At 31.1% G+C, this 15,073-nt stretch overlaps 1 protein-coding gene across 1 annotated transcript in view; it reads right to left on the bottom strand.

Moving 5' to 3' along the window:
* Positions 1-15,073, bottom strand: part of LOC143341439 (uncharacterized) — a 68,564-nt gene that overhangs the window by 28,953 nt on the left and 24,538 nt on the right. The window lies entirely within an intron of this gene.

The raw sequence follows: 15,073 nt of genomic DNA on the forward strand, positions 1-15,073 counted from the left end.
GTTATTACGCGAAACTCCCCTTTTAAGCAGTCAGGACAGATATTTTGTAATCCAAAATTCCTAATAAAATGTAATAAATATGAAATTATTTGAGGTGAAAAATTTCTAATAAAACGTAACAAATACCAAACATTCGTCTCGACCTTCTCGTTTACACGTTTAAGAAATAAACCACAAGGCACGTGACAGGAAACAGAGATTAGTTTCTTTTTATCCATCCCTTGTGCGGTTTGTTGCATTCCTAGTTATCTGCTGCACTTATTGCTATGCATCGCAAAGTGCCCCGCCCGAATTGCGGTACTCGTAAACTCGCAACACGTGCTCGCGATGTGCAAAACGTCGTTATATTAACACACGTATGGTTTCTGTAAAGCACTGCTATACTCGCACGAAAACAGGTTACGTTAGATCTTAATTCGTTCATTATTATCTCGTGATTACACTCTATTAATCTATTACGCAAATCGTATAATTAAATAGGAAGCGATGAGTTTCGAGTAAAATTGAATCTATTTTGAGTCAGTTTCGTTTACAATTTTTATTGTTGCAATACCTGTAACTTGTTTGTAAACAAACTGGAAAGTCGATTGCAAAGTAAAAAATTGAAGGTATAAAAATAAATAGAAAGAGCCTGATTGACTATAAAGAGGCATTAGTTAATAATGTCGCTATCTGATGCTCTAGTTTACTTGACAGTCTTAATTACGATGATTCAAATATTAACGAATGCTCCAAACGTCTAATTAAGAGTACTCATTGTTCCTTAATATCGCTTTCCGCGACAAAATTACTTCGATGAGCCTAATCAAGACGATGATTCACCGTTCGCGATAACATCGAGGAATGCAATAAGACACTTTCCAATCATTCGGCACGGCTTGGTTTATAATCGAACATATTGTCGAAGGACGGTGCCACGAGACTCTGAGAAAATCTTAGTAGCTCATTGCCATTCCCATTAAATAAAAAGAAGGTCGGGCATGAATTACGTTACACGGGTGAATAGCCGTTTGGCACGCAGATGTGCTCTTCGGTCGCAAACTTTCGTATACGGCAAGTGCTGCACATTCGCGAAGAAATTGCCGGTCTTGCGGTAGTTTTACTGTACCGTAACGTGAGAATTTTATCGGCGCTAACTGGCATTGCCTCAATGTCGGTAGTCCACGACACACCGCGAACGAGATCGCCCCTTAAATCGGTGTCACTAATTTATTCCAACACGGCTACACAATAGCTCACACACTCAAGATCGTCTACTACTCACTCTCGTTAATTCGCCTTTGGAAAATCCATTGAACAAAAATAAAAGGCATTTATAATCGATCTAAAAATATTCTGTACTATCAAATATGACTGGGAAATGACAAAATGTATGAAATAATAGAAGTCGTCGTTTTCGTTCATAAAGCATAAACGTTAGAGTAACAAATATATAAATTTAATATGTTGTTGCCTGTTTACATTCTGAAATCCTTTAATCAATGCACACTGAAGATCATCTACTACTCACTTTCGTTAATTCGCCTTTGGAAAATCCATTGAACAAAAATAAAAGGCATTTATAATCGATCTAAAAATATTCTGTACTATCAAATATGACTGGGAAATGAAAAGATCTATGAAATAATAGAAGTCGTCGTTTTCATTCATAAAACATAAACGTAAGAGTAACAAATATATAAATTTAATATGTTGTTGCATGTTTACATTCTGAAATCCTTTAATCAATGCACACTGAAGATCATCAACTACTCACTTTCGTTAATTCGCTTTTGGAAAATCCATTGAACAAAGTAAAAGGCATTTATAATTAATCTAAAAATATTTTGTACTATCAAATATGATTGAGAAATGAAAAGATCTATGAAATAATAGAAGTCGTCGTTTTCATTCATAAAACATAAACGTCAGAGTAACAAATATATAAATTTAATATTTTGTTGCATGTTTATTCTCTGCAATCCTTTAATCAACGCAGATTGAAGATCGTCTACTACTCACTCTCGATAATTAGTCTTTAGAAAATCCATTGAAGAAAAATAAAAGGCATTTTTAATCAATCTAAAAATATTTTGGGAAATATGACTGGGAAATGAAAAGATGTATGAAATAATAAAAATCGTCGTTTTCGTTCATAAAGCATAAACGTTAACCTAACAAATATATAAATTTAATATTTTGTTGCATGTTTACATTCTGCAATCCTTTAATCAATGCACACTGAAGATCGTCTACTACTCACTCTCGTTAATTCGCCTTTGGAAAATCCATTGAACAAAAATAAAAGGCATTTATAATCGATTTAAAAATATTCTGTACTATCAAATATGACTGGGAAATGAAAAGATCTATGAAATAATAGAAGTCGTCGTTTTCATTCATAAAACATACGCGTTAGAGTAACAAATATATAAATTTAATATTTTGTTGCATGTTTATTCCCTGCAATCTTTTAAACAATGCATTTTTTTGCATTTTTTAATGCGTAATTCCAAATTCCAGTTTTTAATTCGTATAATACATTTTCTATTATACAGGGTGTTCGCCCACTCCGGGGAAAAATTTTAATAGGGGATTCTAGAGGCAAAAATAAGACGAAAATCAAGAATACCAATTTGCTGATGAAGGCTTCGTTAAAAAGTTATTAATAATTAAATAAAAAAATTTCAAATCGTTTTGAAAAAAATATTATTAGCTGTGAGGGTCAATTGCAATCATTTTTGGTGAATAGACATACCCCCGAAATCCTATCCACTTTCTAGAAAAAAATTCAAGAATGTGTGAAATTTTTCGACGGAAAAAAAAATTTGAAGTCAGTTACAATCATTTTTGGTGAATAGACATACCCCCGAAATCCTGCGCATTTTTGAGAAAAATATTCAGTACGGACGGATCTTTAAACGTTAATAACTTTTTAACGAAGCCTCTATCAACAAATTGGTATTCTTGATTTTCGTCTTATTTTGGCCTCTAGAATCCCCCATTAAAATTGTTCCCAGGGGTGGCAGGACACCCTGTATTTAAGCCCGAAGACTGAGGTAAAATCTCGATGATTTTAAAACAATTATACAGTAATAATTGTCTTACAATTGTGGCCTCGTGCTTTGTATTGTTATCTTCATAATATTATAATGTATTCAATGTGCTCAATTGTTTAGAATTTTCTCTCAAATTTCTTTTTAAAATGTCCATGTAATGTAAAGGGTTTATTTACTGCCACCTACTTAGATACTATTACTGTAAACTGTTTTACTTAAAATACCAAATAAACCATACAAAGTTACAGACAAAAAATTCTAACATAGAAGTATAAGTGCAACTAATATGATGAAAACGGCAGTACTTAATTTTTTACAAAAAGATATTCCTTTTTAATCAGAAATTATTTTCCTAACTAGTAAATAGCATTTTATGTTTCTGTGGGTTGTGTAATGTGCGCAAACATTTAATTTAGTATTACCACTGACGAAATAGAAAACAGGACAAAAATGTCGTTTCAAAAATATAAATTTAAAGGAAAAAGTATTAAAATGTAGGACTATCTTTTATATGTTTTTGAATATTTCCGTTGTAAATCCAGAATTCTGGCGATAGGCGTTCGATTTTCGTGAGACTATTCCAGCCAGTGGTGGATCGTGAATATTCAGTGTCGAAAGTCGATCGAAAAGTCAAAGAATTCGAACTTTCGAAGCGTTCACGCGCATTCTACGAAGGAATCCGATTAAAGAACCAATCGACGTTCTATTCGTGCATAAGTACACACGATCCACACAGAACGCGTAATTGATGCGTTCTCGACCTAAACCTACATACCGACTCTTGTGAGTTAGCGTATGCCGCGCGCGTTCCCACAAGCACTACATACGCGACGACGTCATAATTTACAGTTATTTCATATACGGGCCATTACGAAAGGTTTCGTCTCGAATATACTATTCGACGATGCTAGATCGAACAAAACGGCGAAGCCTTTTAGTACGTGTCGGCACTCTGCGATTGAATCCGGAACAAAGGAAAACGGTGTCCTTGCTGTACGATTTTTGAAAGGATGATTAGAAATTGTTCGTAGTTTGTTACGACAATAGGTCTTTAAAGTCCATTAAGTGCTTCCTTCCTGGTACATTCTTTCTAAACACGACTTCAGTATTTGCCAAACTCGGGACGTCTTAGAATTAATGAATGTTATTGTTTGTACAGAAAAATATTCGAAATCTTTTGCAATGAACTATGTAAGATTTCCTCAGATCAACGTTTGAGTTAAGTCGTAGAACAGACTTATTTGCTAAACTTCGTCCTTTCATCGTGCTTGGTACACTTCTTGTATGTACATTACTTTGTTTTATTTGATGAATGAAGTCGTTAAATAAAAGAAATATACAGGGTGAATCTCGTAACATGACGACATCAAACAACTCATAAATTATTTCTTGCACGAAAAAGTGTTTCAGATAAAAGTTGCATGGTTTATACGTGGACATATGATGCTGTAATCGGTTTTATTTTATTTTGCTTTTTTATCAAGATATGAAAGTCACTTTTAGTTTTTTAAATGGAATGATTCATCTTTCTTCCAGAATTCGGATAAAGTATTAAATTCTGCATAAAAGAGTATACCAAATAGGATCTAAAATAAATAGTTACTGAAACATTAAAGGTACAGTTTCATCGCACACGCCATAAATGATTATCATATCATATTTTTCCCTATTACTGAACATCACAGAAATAAAACCTTTCTTATGGAAGGCTTTACACTTACTTTTATTGTTAATTGGTTAATGATACCTAGCATTTAATGAAGACTGTGTTTACCAATATGACAGGCCATCATAAACAAAGTTGTCTTACTACGTTGTGCTAACAGTATTTATTTACACTAGCATTTCAGTAACTATTTATTTTAGACTCTATTTGGTATAATACTTTTTTCTATGTAGAATTTAATAAGAAGGTAAATAAAATTATAAGAAATATTAACCATTTCATTTAAAAAACTAAACGTGACTTCCATACTTTGATAAAGAAGCAAAATAACATAAAACCGATTACAGTACTATACAGGGTGTTCGGCCACCCCTGGGAAAAATTTTAATGGGAAATTCTAGAGGCCAAAATAAGACGAAAATCAAGAATACTAATTTGTTGATGGAGATTTCATTAAAAAGTTATTAACGTTTAAAATTTCGCTCGTACTGAATTTTTTTCTAGAAAGTGGGTAGGATTTCGGGGGTAGGTCTATTCACCAAAAATTATTGTAATTGACCCCCGCAATCGAAAATAATTTTTTCAGAACGATTTGAAATTTTTTAATTTTCTCGAAAAATTTCACACCTTCTCGAATTTTTTTCTAGGAAATGAGTAGGATTTCGGGGATAGGTCTAGTCACCAAAAATTATTGTAATTGACCCTCGCAACCGAAAATAATTTTTTCAGAACGATTTTAAATATTTTTTTTTCGCTGTAAAATTTCAGCAGCTACCCCCTGTCGATTTTTCTTAAAAATTCGTTTTTCATTTTTAGTAATTTTATTTGACGCCCTACAGAAAAGTTGTCTAATACTTTTCTGTAAGTACCTATAAGCTCTACTTCAGAAAAAAGTTTCATCGAAATATATTCACTATCGTGGGAGTTATGGCTGTTTAAAAATTGGACCATTTTTATGGGGTTTTTTTCATTTTAGGGGGTCAAGGAACAATTTTTCTAATATTTTTAGAATTTCTACATATTCTACACTAAAATACGCGCCGTTTGCTTTTTCAAATATTAAAATCGTCCAATCCGTTCAGAAGTTATGATGTTTTAAAGATTCGCATGAAAATTCGGGCAGACATTTCTGGCCAGAAATTATATTTTCAGTAAGGAATTTTTTTCTCGAAAATGCGTAGGATTTCGGGGGTATGTGTAATGACCAAAAATGATTGTAATCGACTCTTGCAACCGAAACTAATTTTTTTAGAATGATTTGCAAAATTTTTTTTTCGCCGAAAAATTTCATCACCTATCCGATTTTTTTTCTCGAAAATGGATAGGATTTCGGAGGTATGTATATTCACAAAAAAAGATTATAATTGACCCCCGTAACCGAAAATAATTTTTTCAGAACGATTTGAAATTTTTGAATTTAATTGTTAATAACTTTTTAACGAAGCCTCAATCAAGAAATTGGTATTCTTGATTTTCGTCTTATTTTGGCCTCTAGAATCCCCCATTAAAATTTTTCCCAGGGGTGGCTGAACACCCTGTATTTCCTCCTTTAAACCATGGAACTTTTGTGTGAAATATTTTTTCATATAGTAAGTAATTTATGAATTATTTGAAGTCATGTTATGACACTCACCTTGTATAAATAAAAATAGATATTTCGGTTAATCGACGTTCTACTGTACAGATATTTATATGCGATGTATTGGTATGCACGTTATTCGAATATTCATACATAGTTGTATTTACTAATTAGACTACAACTGTATACAAATCTTCATGCAAAAAGGCACTCGAGCGCTTAAGCCATAATAAGTTGATTGTAACAGTTCAATTTTTCTTAAGCGAGTCGTATAATGAGTTAGTGGTCACGCATATGCACGATACTAATATATTTTCTATTTCTATGCCCGTAGCGAGGCTGAAGGTGGAGCATATTAATCATGAATTTGCTCACAGCATGAAAGTGTTATTAAAACGAAGATAATTCCTTCGCTATGATGCCACGCCTTCTGTAAGAATGTATGTAAATGTCTTAAAAATTTATTTACCGTATAACGTGCAATACATGCTATATAATATTTATAATATTCGGTGATTCAAGAAATTTCACATAACACGATCGTTCGAGTTGAACATAATTGATACTAAAATAAAACGATTGTATAATAATAAGTAGACTGCGAATATTTATGCATTTATAACAAATTTAAATTAAAAAAGAACTATAGAATGCAATTGATATGCAAAAATATAAGAAATACTTAAAGTAAGATAAGAATTATTATATTTAATGATAAAACTTTTTTTTCTACATAGCAAATTATTCTACAAAGCTTCCATATCACTAGTTTTATTAATGAAACTATGAATTTGCATAAAGAATCGCACTCTAATAATGTCTATAGCGTTACGCATTTGGTGAACGACATCCATTGCTTACAAGGAAGGATCGCGAACGATCTGGATTCTGATGGAACTTTGTAGGCTTGTGAAACAGTCGAAAATAATATTAGTTCGTCTCATGTGTTCGTGCTAAGTTTTGTACTACAATTTGAAGCAATATTTCGAACATGTGAAATTTTATGAAACACAGTAAACCTCTTCTCGTTTGACAACTCCTTCCTCTTCCTTTGATAAAAATATTAAGTAGTCGCTACAAAACTTCTTTGATCTTTATTAAAATGTAGTTAAACTTTGTTCCTTAAAATGTTGATATTTTCAAATTGTTTATCCACTAATTAGCCTAGAAATTGTTATATACGCTCCATTTATTATTTCCAGTTATCAAGTGGTTTAGGGAAGGTTTGGTTTTATTATATGCTAAGTGCAGCGTGGATCTCATACTTCGAACTTTCACACAATATCTATTTATTTCTATGAATTATTGATGTTGATATATTTAAAATTTCGAAAATCCCTAAACTGACTAATTTTGTTTGTTTTTTAATGAATTACAAATTTTATCCTCATCAATTTAAGAATATTAAACGACACGTATTTATGGAGCGATCTAATACATACGTATGTTTTTTTAGCTACGATAACTCAAGTTTAATAACCACTTCTAAATGTTTTGACAAAAATTGAATGGTTGTTTACATACGAGAAGAAAATGTTTGAATTGTCAAAAAATGCATAAAAACAATGGATCCGTCATGTTTATTTGAGAAGTTATAGCAATTGTTTATAGAACAAAGAAAATATCATGTTTTATTTTAAACTAAGCCATATACATGTACATACAGTATCCTTAACAGTTAACACAAAAATTTCATTTCTTATGGAAATGGTTTCTTTTTATGGTTATTTGTATTCCATTCTTTTTTTTCTGTATTGTGAATTGACTTCAGGAGATCTTGGAAGGGAATTGGATAATTTGATTCAATAAACGGAGAGTTTACTACTTATTTCGAAGTATAATGTGAAGGAATCCGTGTTAGGATTAATATGCCTATTAGAGTTTGTGAATTTTATGTCGATTTTCTGGATTTTTTGTACAATTTTATGTTTATTTTTGGCATTAATGTTATTCGTGGCTAAGACAAATTAACGTTGTAACTAGGGTAGAGTCGAGTAAAGGATATATGTCGCTAACCATTTTTTATAAGAACAAAAAGTAAAGCAAGGTACCCGAAGTGACAGATAAATTATAAAATAAATAATAGTTAAGACACTCCAATTGCGTTGGTAAAAATAACTCGTTTGATTCTTGAACTATTCGACCAAAACAGTTAGAAGTCGTGGTACTTTTTTCCAATCAGTGGAGAACAGATCAGTCAACCGTTTTGAGGGTTCAGTGAATCTGTAAAAAATCTAAATTGTAGAACGGTACATTGTCGTAAAAAGAACGCAAACGTTCTGCATTTCTTTTAAGTGGTTCTCAAACTTTAAAGAGACATCAAAACAGGAAAAAAGAGCACAAAAGTTTCTATGATATTAAGAATTTAAAAAAATAATTGTTCTCGTTTTAATAAAGGTTGAGACATACAGTTATACATATACAGGGTGTTACTAAAATTTATTAAAAAATTAAATTAAAAAATTTCAAATCATTCACTGAAAAATTATTTTCGGTTGCGGGGTTAAATTATAATCATTTTTGGTGAATACACATACCCCTGAAATTCTACTCACTTTCGAGAAAAAAATTCGAGTAGGTGTTGAAATTTTTCGGCGAAATTAAAAAATTTCAACTCGTTCTGAAAAAATTATTTTTGGTTGCAAGGGTCAATTACAATCATTTTTGGTCAATACATATACCCTTGAAATTCTACGCACTTTTGGGAAAAAAATTCTTTACCGAAAATATACTGTGTGACTGGAAATGTTTCTATAACTTTTTATCGAGACCTCAATCAACAAATTAGTATCCTTGATTTTCGTCTTATTTTGGCCTCTAGAATCTTCCATTAAAATTTTTCCCAGGGGTGACCGAACACCCTGTAGATCTATTCTAAAAACAAATAGCTTCTTGATTAGATATTTTTTGCAAAAGAATTCAGTTCTGTTGCGAAGAAGCCATATTTTGTATTCTTTCAATTGGATATTAGTAGAAGTATTGATTCCATAGCCTAGGGCAATGTGCAAGGTAGCAAATTGAATTTTTTCTATTCTGAGAAGACGAGATTCTGATCTGGGAAAGTAAATAAAACAGTTGTATTCAACAATGGGGCGAATAAGACTTTTATATGTACATATAAGGTAATCAGAACGATCGAGTCATCTCTCCATCTGATACCAGACACAAATTTGAATATATTAAGTCTTTGAAGGCATTTATCACGAATAAATTCAGTATGGTCTTTAAAATTGAGTTGGTAATAAAAAATGATTCCAAGAAACTGGACATTTGAATGTCTATTGCTATTGAGTTCCAAGAAAAGCTCTAAGAATTCCAAGTTCCGAGTGGAGATTAAATATGTCAAAATATGTAAGTGACATAGGTTAAATATGTATCAATAATATGCCAAAATATACAGGAATGTGCAAAATATGTTTAAAATATGTTCAAGTAATTTTACTACTTACAACATAATAATAATCAATTGTAATTTAAATTACAATATGTTTCGAGTATCTTTTCAGTATTATCAAGAGTTAGTTGATGACATTTATCCCTTAAAGTCAATTTATAAGCTGAGAACGAACGTTCACCATTACAAGATATGATTGGGGCATATTTGAATTTGCTGAAGTAACATGCTTTAATTGTTTTAGGTACTTTAACAATCTGACTTCATATAATTCGTTTCCGTAGAATCTATCTATCAAGAATAGTTCAGAATTACTGATTAATACTATTCGTAGCATCTATGAATTGTTACCATTAATGATTAACTGTAGGTAAACGCGAGATGTATAAATTAGTAGACTGAAATAGATATTTGGAAGCACATATAAGCGTTAATTTTATGAAAAGAAATGCAATAAACATGCATGACATATGCAATATGTTTTTACAAAAATATGCAAAACATATGCCATATGCAAAATATGCAAAATAAAAAATATATTTTTAAGGTCCATTAGTAATGAAACAAATTTCTATTTAAGTTTCACTCATTTATCTATTTCCTAGAAACATATGCATTTGTATAAACATCCGCAGTCTAGTAATTACTAATGATAACCATAAACTGCTTGGTGTAAATGCGTAGAAAATTCTTAATCTCAAAAATAGCGGAGACATCCTCATCGATCCCAGACGTTGAATCAATTTTAAACACCTTTCATTCTTGACATTTGATTCAGTTTACAAAAAATTGTCCAAAACCATGATGGCCTAATTGTGTCGGGCAGTGTACTGCGACTTACTATTTATTCAAAGGAGTCTTGTTCAAACTGCCACGCTACAATAAAACTGGTCTAAGGAGAGGCCGAAGTGGCGCTTCGAAATGTTTGGAAGTAGGTCGCTATAACACGAATTAGAAGCATGATGTCGATACGCTTCGACGACCACAAGAACTGTCTCCACGTTCATCGAAATATTTCTCGAACTGAAATTGAATATTTCAATCGCTCGTATAGAGAGTATTATCAAAATGAGACGAAAATTAAAAGTGACAAAATTATGGTAGAGACTTTTTCACGACCTTTAAGGACAGAAAGCATTGAAACTCAGAAAACTTTTGTCAGTCCATGTTTTTAAGACATTTGGAAAACACAAATGTCCAATATTTTTTTAATATATTTAATAAAGAAATTGTACTTAGCAAGGTTCAATGAATACAAAATATAAAACTCAAAATTTATTCGATATATACTTTGCACAGATGTAAATGAAAGGAATCGTAGCAAAATAGTAATTATAACGAGTGTTTACTGGAATAATCCAGACCTAACCCGACCCTTAAGAACAGAAAGCATTGAAACCCAGAAAACTTTTGTCAGTCCATGTTTTTAACACTAGGTTTACGGAATACATCAATTTTACGCATTCAGATTCTAAACCTAACGTTACAGAACTCATAAATAATATTAGTTAACAATTTACGTTGGATTTAATTGATGTAATGATATAAATATGCACTCTAATTACAAGAAAAATTGCATTTTAATGTAACTGTTAACAGAGCGAATTACAATAATAATGTGCGCAACGAGTGTCCGTAAACCTAGTGTTAAGACAATTGGAAAATACAAATGTCCAATATCTTTTTAATATATTTAATAAAGAAATTGTACTTAGCAACATTCAATGAATACAAAATATAAAACTCAAAATTTATTCGATATACACTTGGCACAGATGTAAATGAAAAGAATCATATAACAAAATAGTAATTATAACGAGTGTTTACTGGAATAATCCAGACCTAACGCGACCTTTAAGAACAGAAAGTATTGAAATCTAGAAGAGTCTTGTCAGTCTATGTTTTTAAGACAATTGAAAAACACAAATGTCCAATATTTTTTTAATATATTTAATAAAGAAATTATACTTAGCAACATTTAATGAATACAAAATATAAAACTCAAAATTTATTCGATATATACTTTGTACAGATGTAAATGAAAGAATCGTAGCAAAATAGTAATTATAACGAGTGTTTACTGGAATAACCAAGGCCTAACGTGACCTTTAAGAACAGAAAGCATTGAAATCTAGAAGAATCTTGTCAGTCTATGTTTTTAAGACAATTGAAAAACAGAAATGTCCAATATTTTTTTAATATATTTAATAAAGAAATTATACTTAGCAACATTTAATGAATACAAAATATAAAACTCAAAATTTATTCGATATATACTTTGCACAGATGTAAATGAAAGGAATCGTAGCAAAATAGTAATTATAACGAGTGTTTACTGGAATAATCCAGACCTAACCCGACCCTTAAGAACAGAAAGCATTGAAACCCAGAAAACTTTTGTCAGTCCATGTTTTTAACACTAGGTTTACGGAATACATCAATTTTACGCATTCAGATTCTAAACCTAACGTTACAGAACTCATAAATAATATTAGTTAACAATTTACGTTGGATTTAATTGATGTAATGATATGAATATACACTCTAATTAAAAGAAAAATTGCATTTTAATGTAACTGTTAACAGAGCGAATTACAATAATAATGTGCGCAACGAGTGTCCGTAAACCTAGTGTTAAGACAATTGGAAAATACAAATGTCCAATATCTTTTTAATATATTTAATAAAGAAATTGTACTTAGCAACATTCAATGAATACAAAATATAAAACTCAAAATTTATTCGATATACACTTGGCACAGATGTAAATGAAAAGAATCATATAACAAAATAGTAATTATAACGAGTGTTTACTGGAATAATCCAGACCTAACGCGACCTTTAAGAACAGAAAGTATTGAAATCTAGAAGAGTCTTGTCAGTCTATGTTTTTAAGACAATAGAAAAACACAAATGTCCAATATTTTTTTAATATATTTAATAAAGAAATTATACTTAGCAACATTCAATGAATACAAAATATAAAACTCAAAATTTATTCGATATATACTTTGCACAGATGTAAATGAAAGGAATCGTAGCAAAATAGTAATTATAACGAGTGTTTACTGGAATAATCCAGACCTAACGCGACCTTTAAGAACAGAAAGTATTGAAATCTAGAAGAGTCTTGTCAGTCTATGTTTTTGAGACAATTGAAAAACACAAATGTCCAATATTTTTTTAATATATTTAATAAAGAAATTATACTTAGCAACGTTCAATGAATACAAAATATACAACTCAAAATTTATGCGATATATACTTTGTACAGATGTAAATGAAAGGAATCGTAGCAAAATAGTAATTATAACGAGTGTTTACTGGAATAACCAAGGCCTAACGTGACCTTTAAGAACAGAAAGCATTGAAATCTAGAAGAGTCTTGTCAGTCTATGTTTTTAAGACAATAGAAAAACACAAATGTCCAATATTTTTTTAATATATTTAATAAAGAAATTATACTTAGCAACATTCAATGAATACAAAATATAAAACTCAAAATTTATTCGATATATACTTTGCACAGATGTAAATGAAAGGAATCGTGAAGCGAGGTTGGGGTTGTGGTAGAGGGAAGAAGGGAAAAGGAGAAGATGAGGGGGAGGAAGAAGAAGTAAATGAGTAGAAAGGAGGGGAATAATTGGAGTAAGGAACATGAAATAGGTGGAAATAGAAAAATGGTGTTATTACAGAGCCGATAGAGCTGGTATCGCACTCAAATAAAAACATAGGAAATAGGAAATAAGAAAGGAATCATATAACAAAATAATAATTATAGTGTTTACCAGAATGAATGTTGGTTGATCGAAATAATAACGATCACCGTTTATGCAATGAACGAAACGCACGTAATTTTTAAAATCGACATTCTTTTAGAAAAATGGTTACGATTAGTTTGTCGCGTCCCCGTTTTGTCTTCGTAGATAAACAAGCGAACGAAATCACAATCATCGCGCGAAATTGCTCTCTTAGCCTTCGAGTTGCAGTTTCTCGCAATTTTCTGCCAACCACAAGAACAGATTGCCACTTACGCACTTATGCGTGAACTTGACTTTTCGAAGGTAAACTCTTTTGCCGCTCGCGAGCAAGTGGATACGTAATCGCAACTATACCGTAATTTCAACTGTCTCTGACTAAACTATGCGTTTCGTCGAAACTGCTTTGAGTTAGCTCGAGTCATTCTGTCGGAACGCAATTCTTTTTTTAAATTTCAATTTGGCCTGATGCTTCCTTTGATTAAAATCATTAATACGTTTATAGTCTTAAGAAGTTAACTATATGATAGAATTATTTTTACAATTAAAATCAGAGTTCTACTAATAGTTTCAAACGTTTTGTATCAGAATCATCATCCTCTCTATAGAGGTCGACGCCTTATAACTGTTGTACGTAAATTTTAGTCTGTAAAAATGTTGAATATAATTTTTAGATTATCGCCTATTTTTGTTTTCAATGTATTTTTTATATTTATTTTGTCAGGCTGCAGATGACTGGAATAAGGTTTGAAACGTTCTCATTTTGAATTAAATTTCATTCCCAAGTAGTTTTTTTTTTTTAATTGTATAAAGACTGAAATATAGTCAAATTTTCCTCTATAGGTACTACAATCTTTATATGAAACTTTTGTTTTAAATTCATGTGTTTCGTCCCACTTAACGAAATAATTTCAATTTATCGTTATTCTTACGCAGGAAAGAGGAAATAAAATATGGAAAAATAAACGAGCCTAAATGTTTTGTAAAATTTTTTTATAATCATTATTTGTAGATTTTAACAAAATGGTTTAATGTTCGAATGTAGAAAGAATTGTTTTAAAAATTATTTATTTTCACCTATCGTGAAAATATATTATTAGTTTATTTCTCCAATTATATACGTATTTTTCATTGGTAGATAAGAAATAAAATCGGATTCTCCGTGTTAAGACTCTGGTTACACTCTATAACTTTTACACTAACTTTCACTTATTTTCCTTGAAATGGTACCATCCATAAAAGTTCTAATTATCGCCTTTAAACCCTTGCGTTCCACGCAATCAAATTTAAATGCTCGCGTACTCCAGTTATATTTTTTCTAATTCTTTTCCTCGGGCAGATCGTAAAAATGGTACTAGCCATGTTTACGAGCTACGTAAAAAGTCATTTAATAATTTCCATGAACATAAAACGACACCTCTGGTTACTAACAAGGTAGAGCCGTGAACGGTTTCGATTTAGATGAAACTTTGTAGACTTGTCAAACAACTGAAAATAATGCATACGAATTTTTTTCAGTTGCGGTAACTCAAGTTTAAGGGATGAAACCACTCTCTGAAGTTTGATCTCGAAAGTGCTAACTCGGAAACAGTTAGGGACAGGAAAAAATGTTTTAATAGAAAATTGAATGGTTTTTGA

Source organism: Colletes latitarsis, chromosome 1 (genome assembly GCF_051014445.1).
Source record: "Colletes latitarsis isolate SP2378_abdomen chromosome 1, iyColLati1, whole genome shotgun sequence".
NCBI lineage: Eukaryota > Metazoa > Arthropoda > Insecta > Hymenoptera > Colletidae > Colletes > Colletes latitarsis.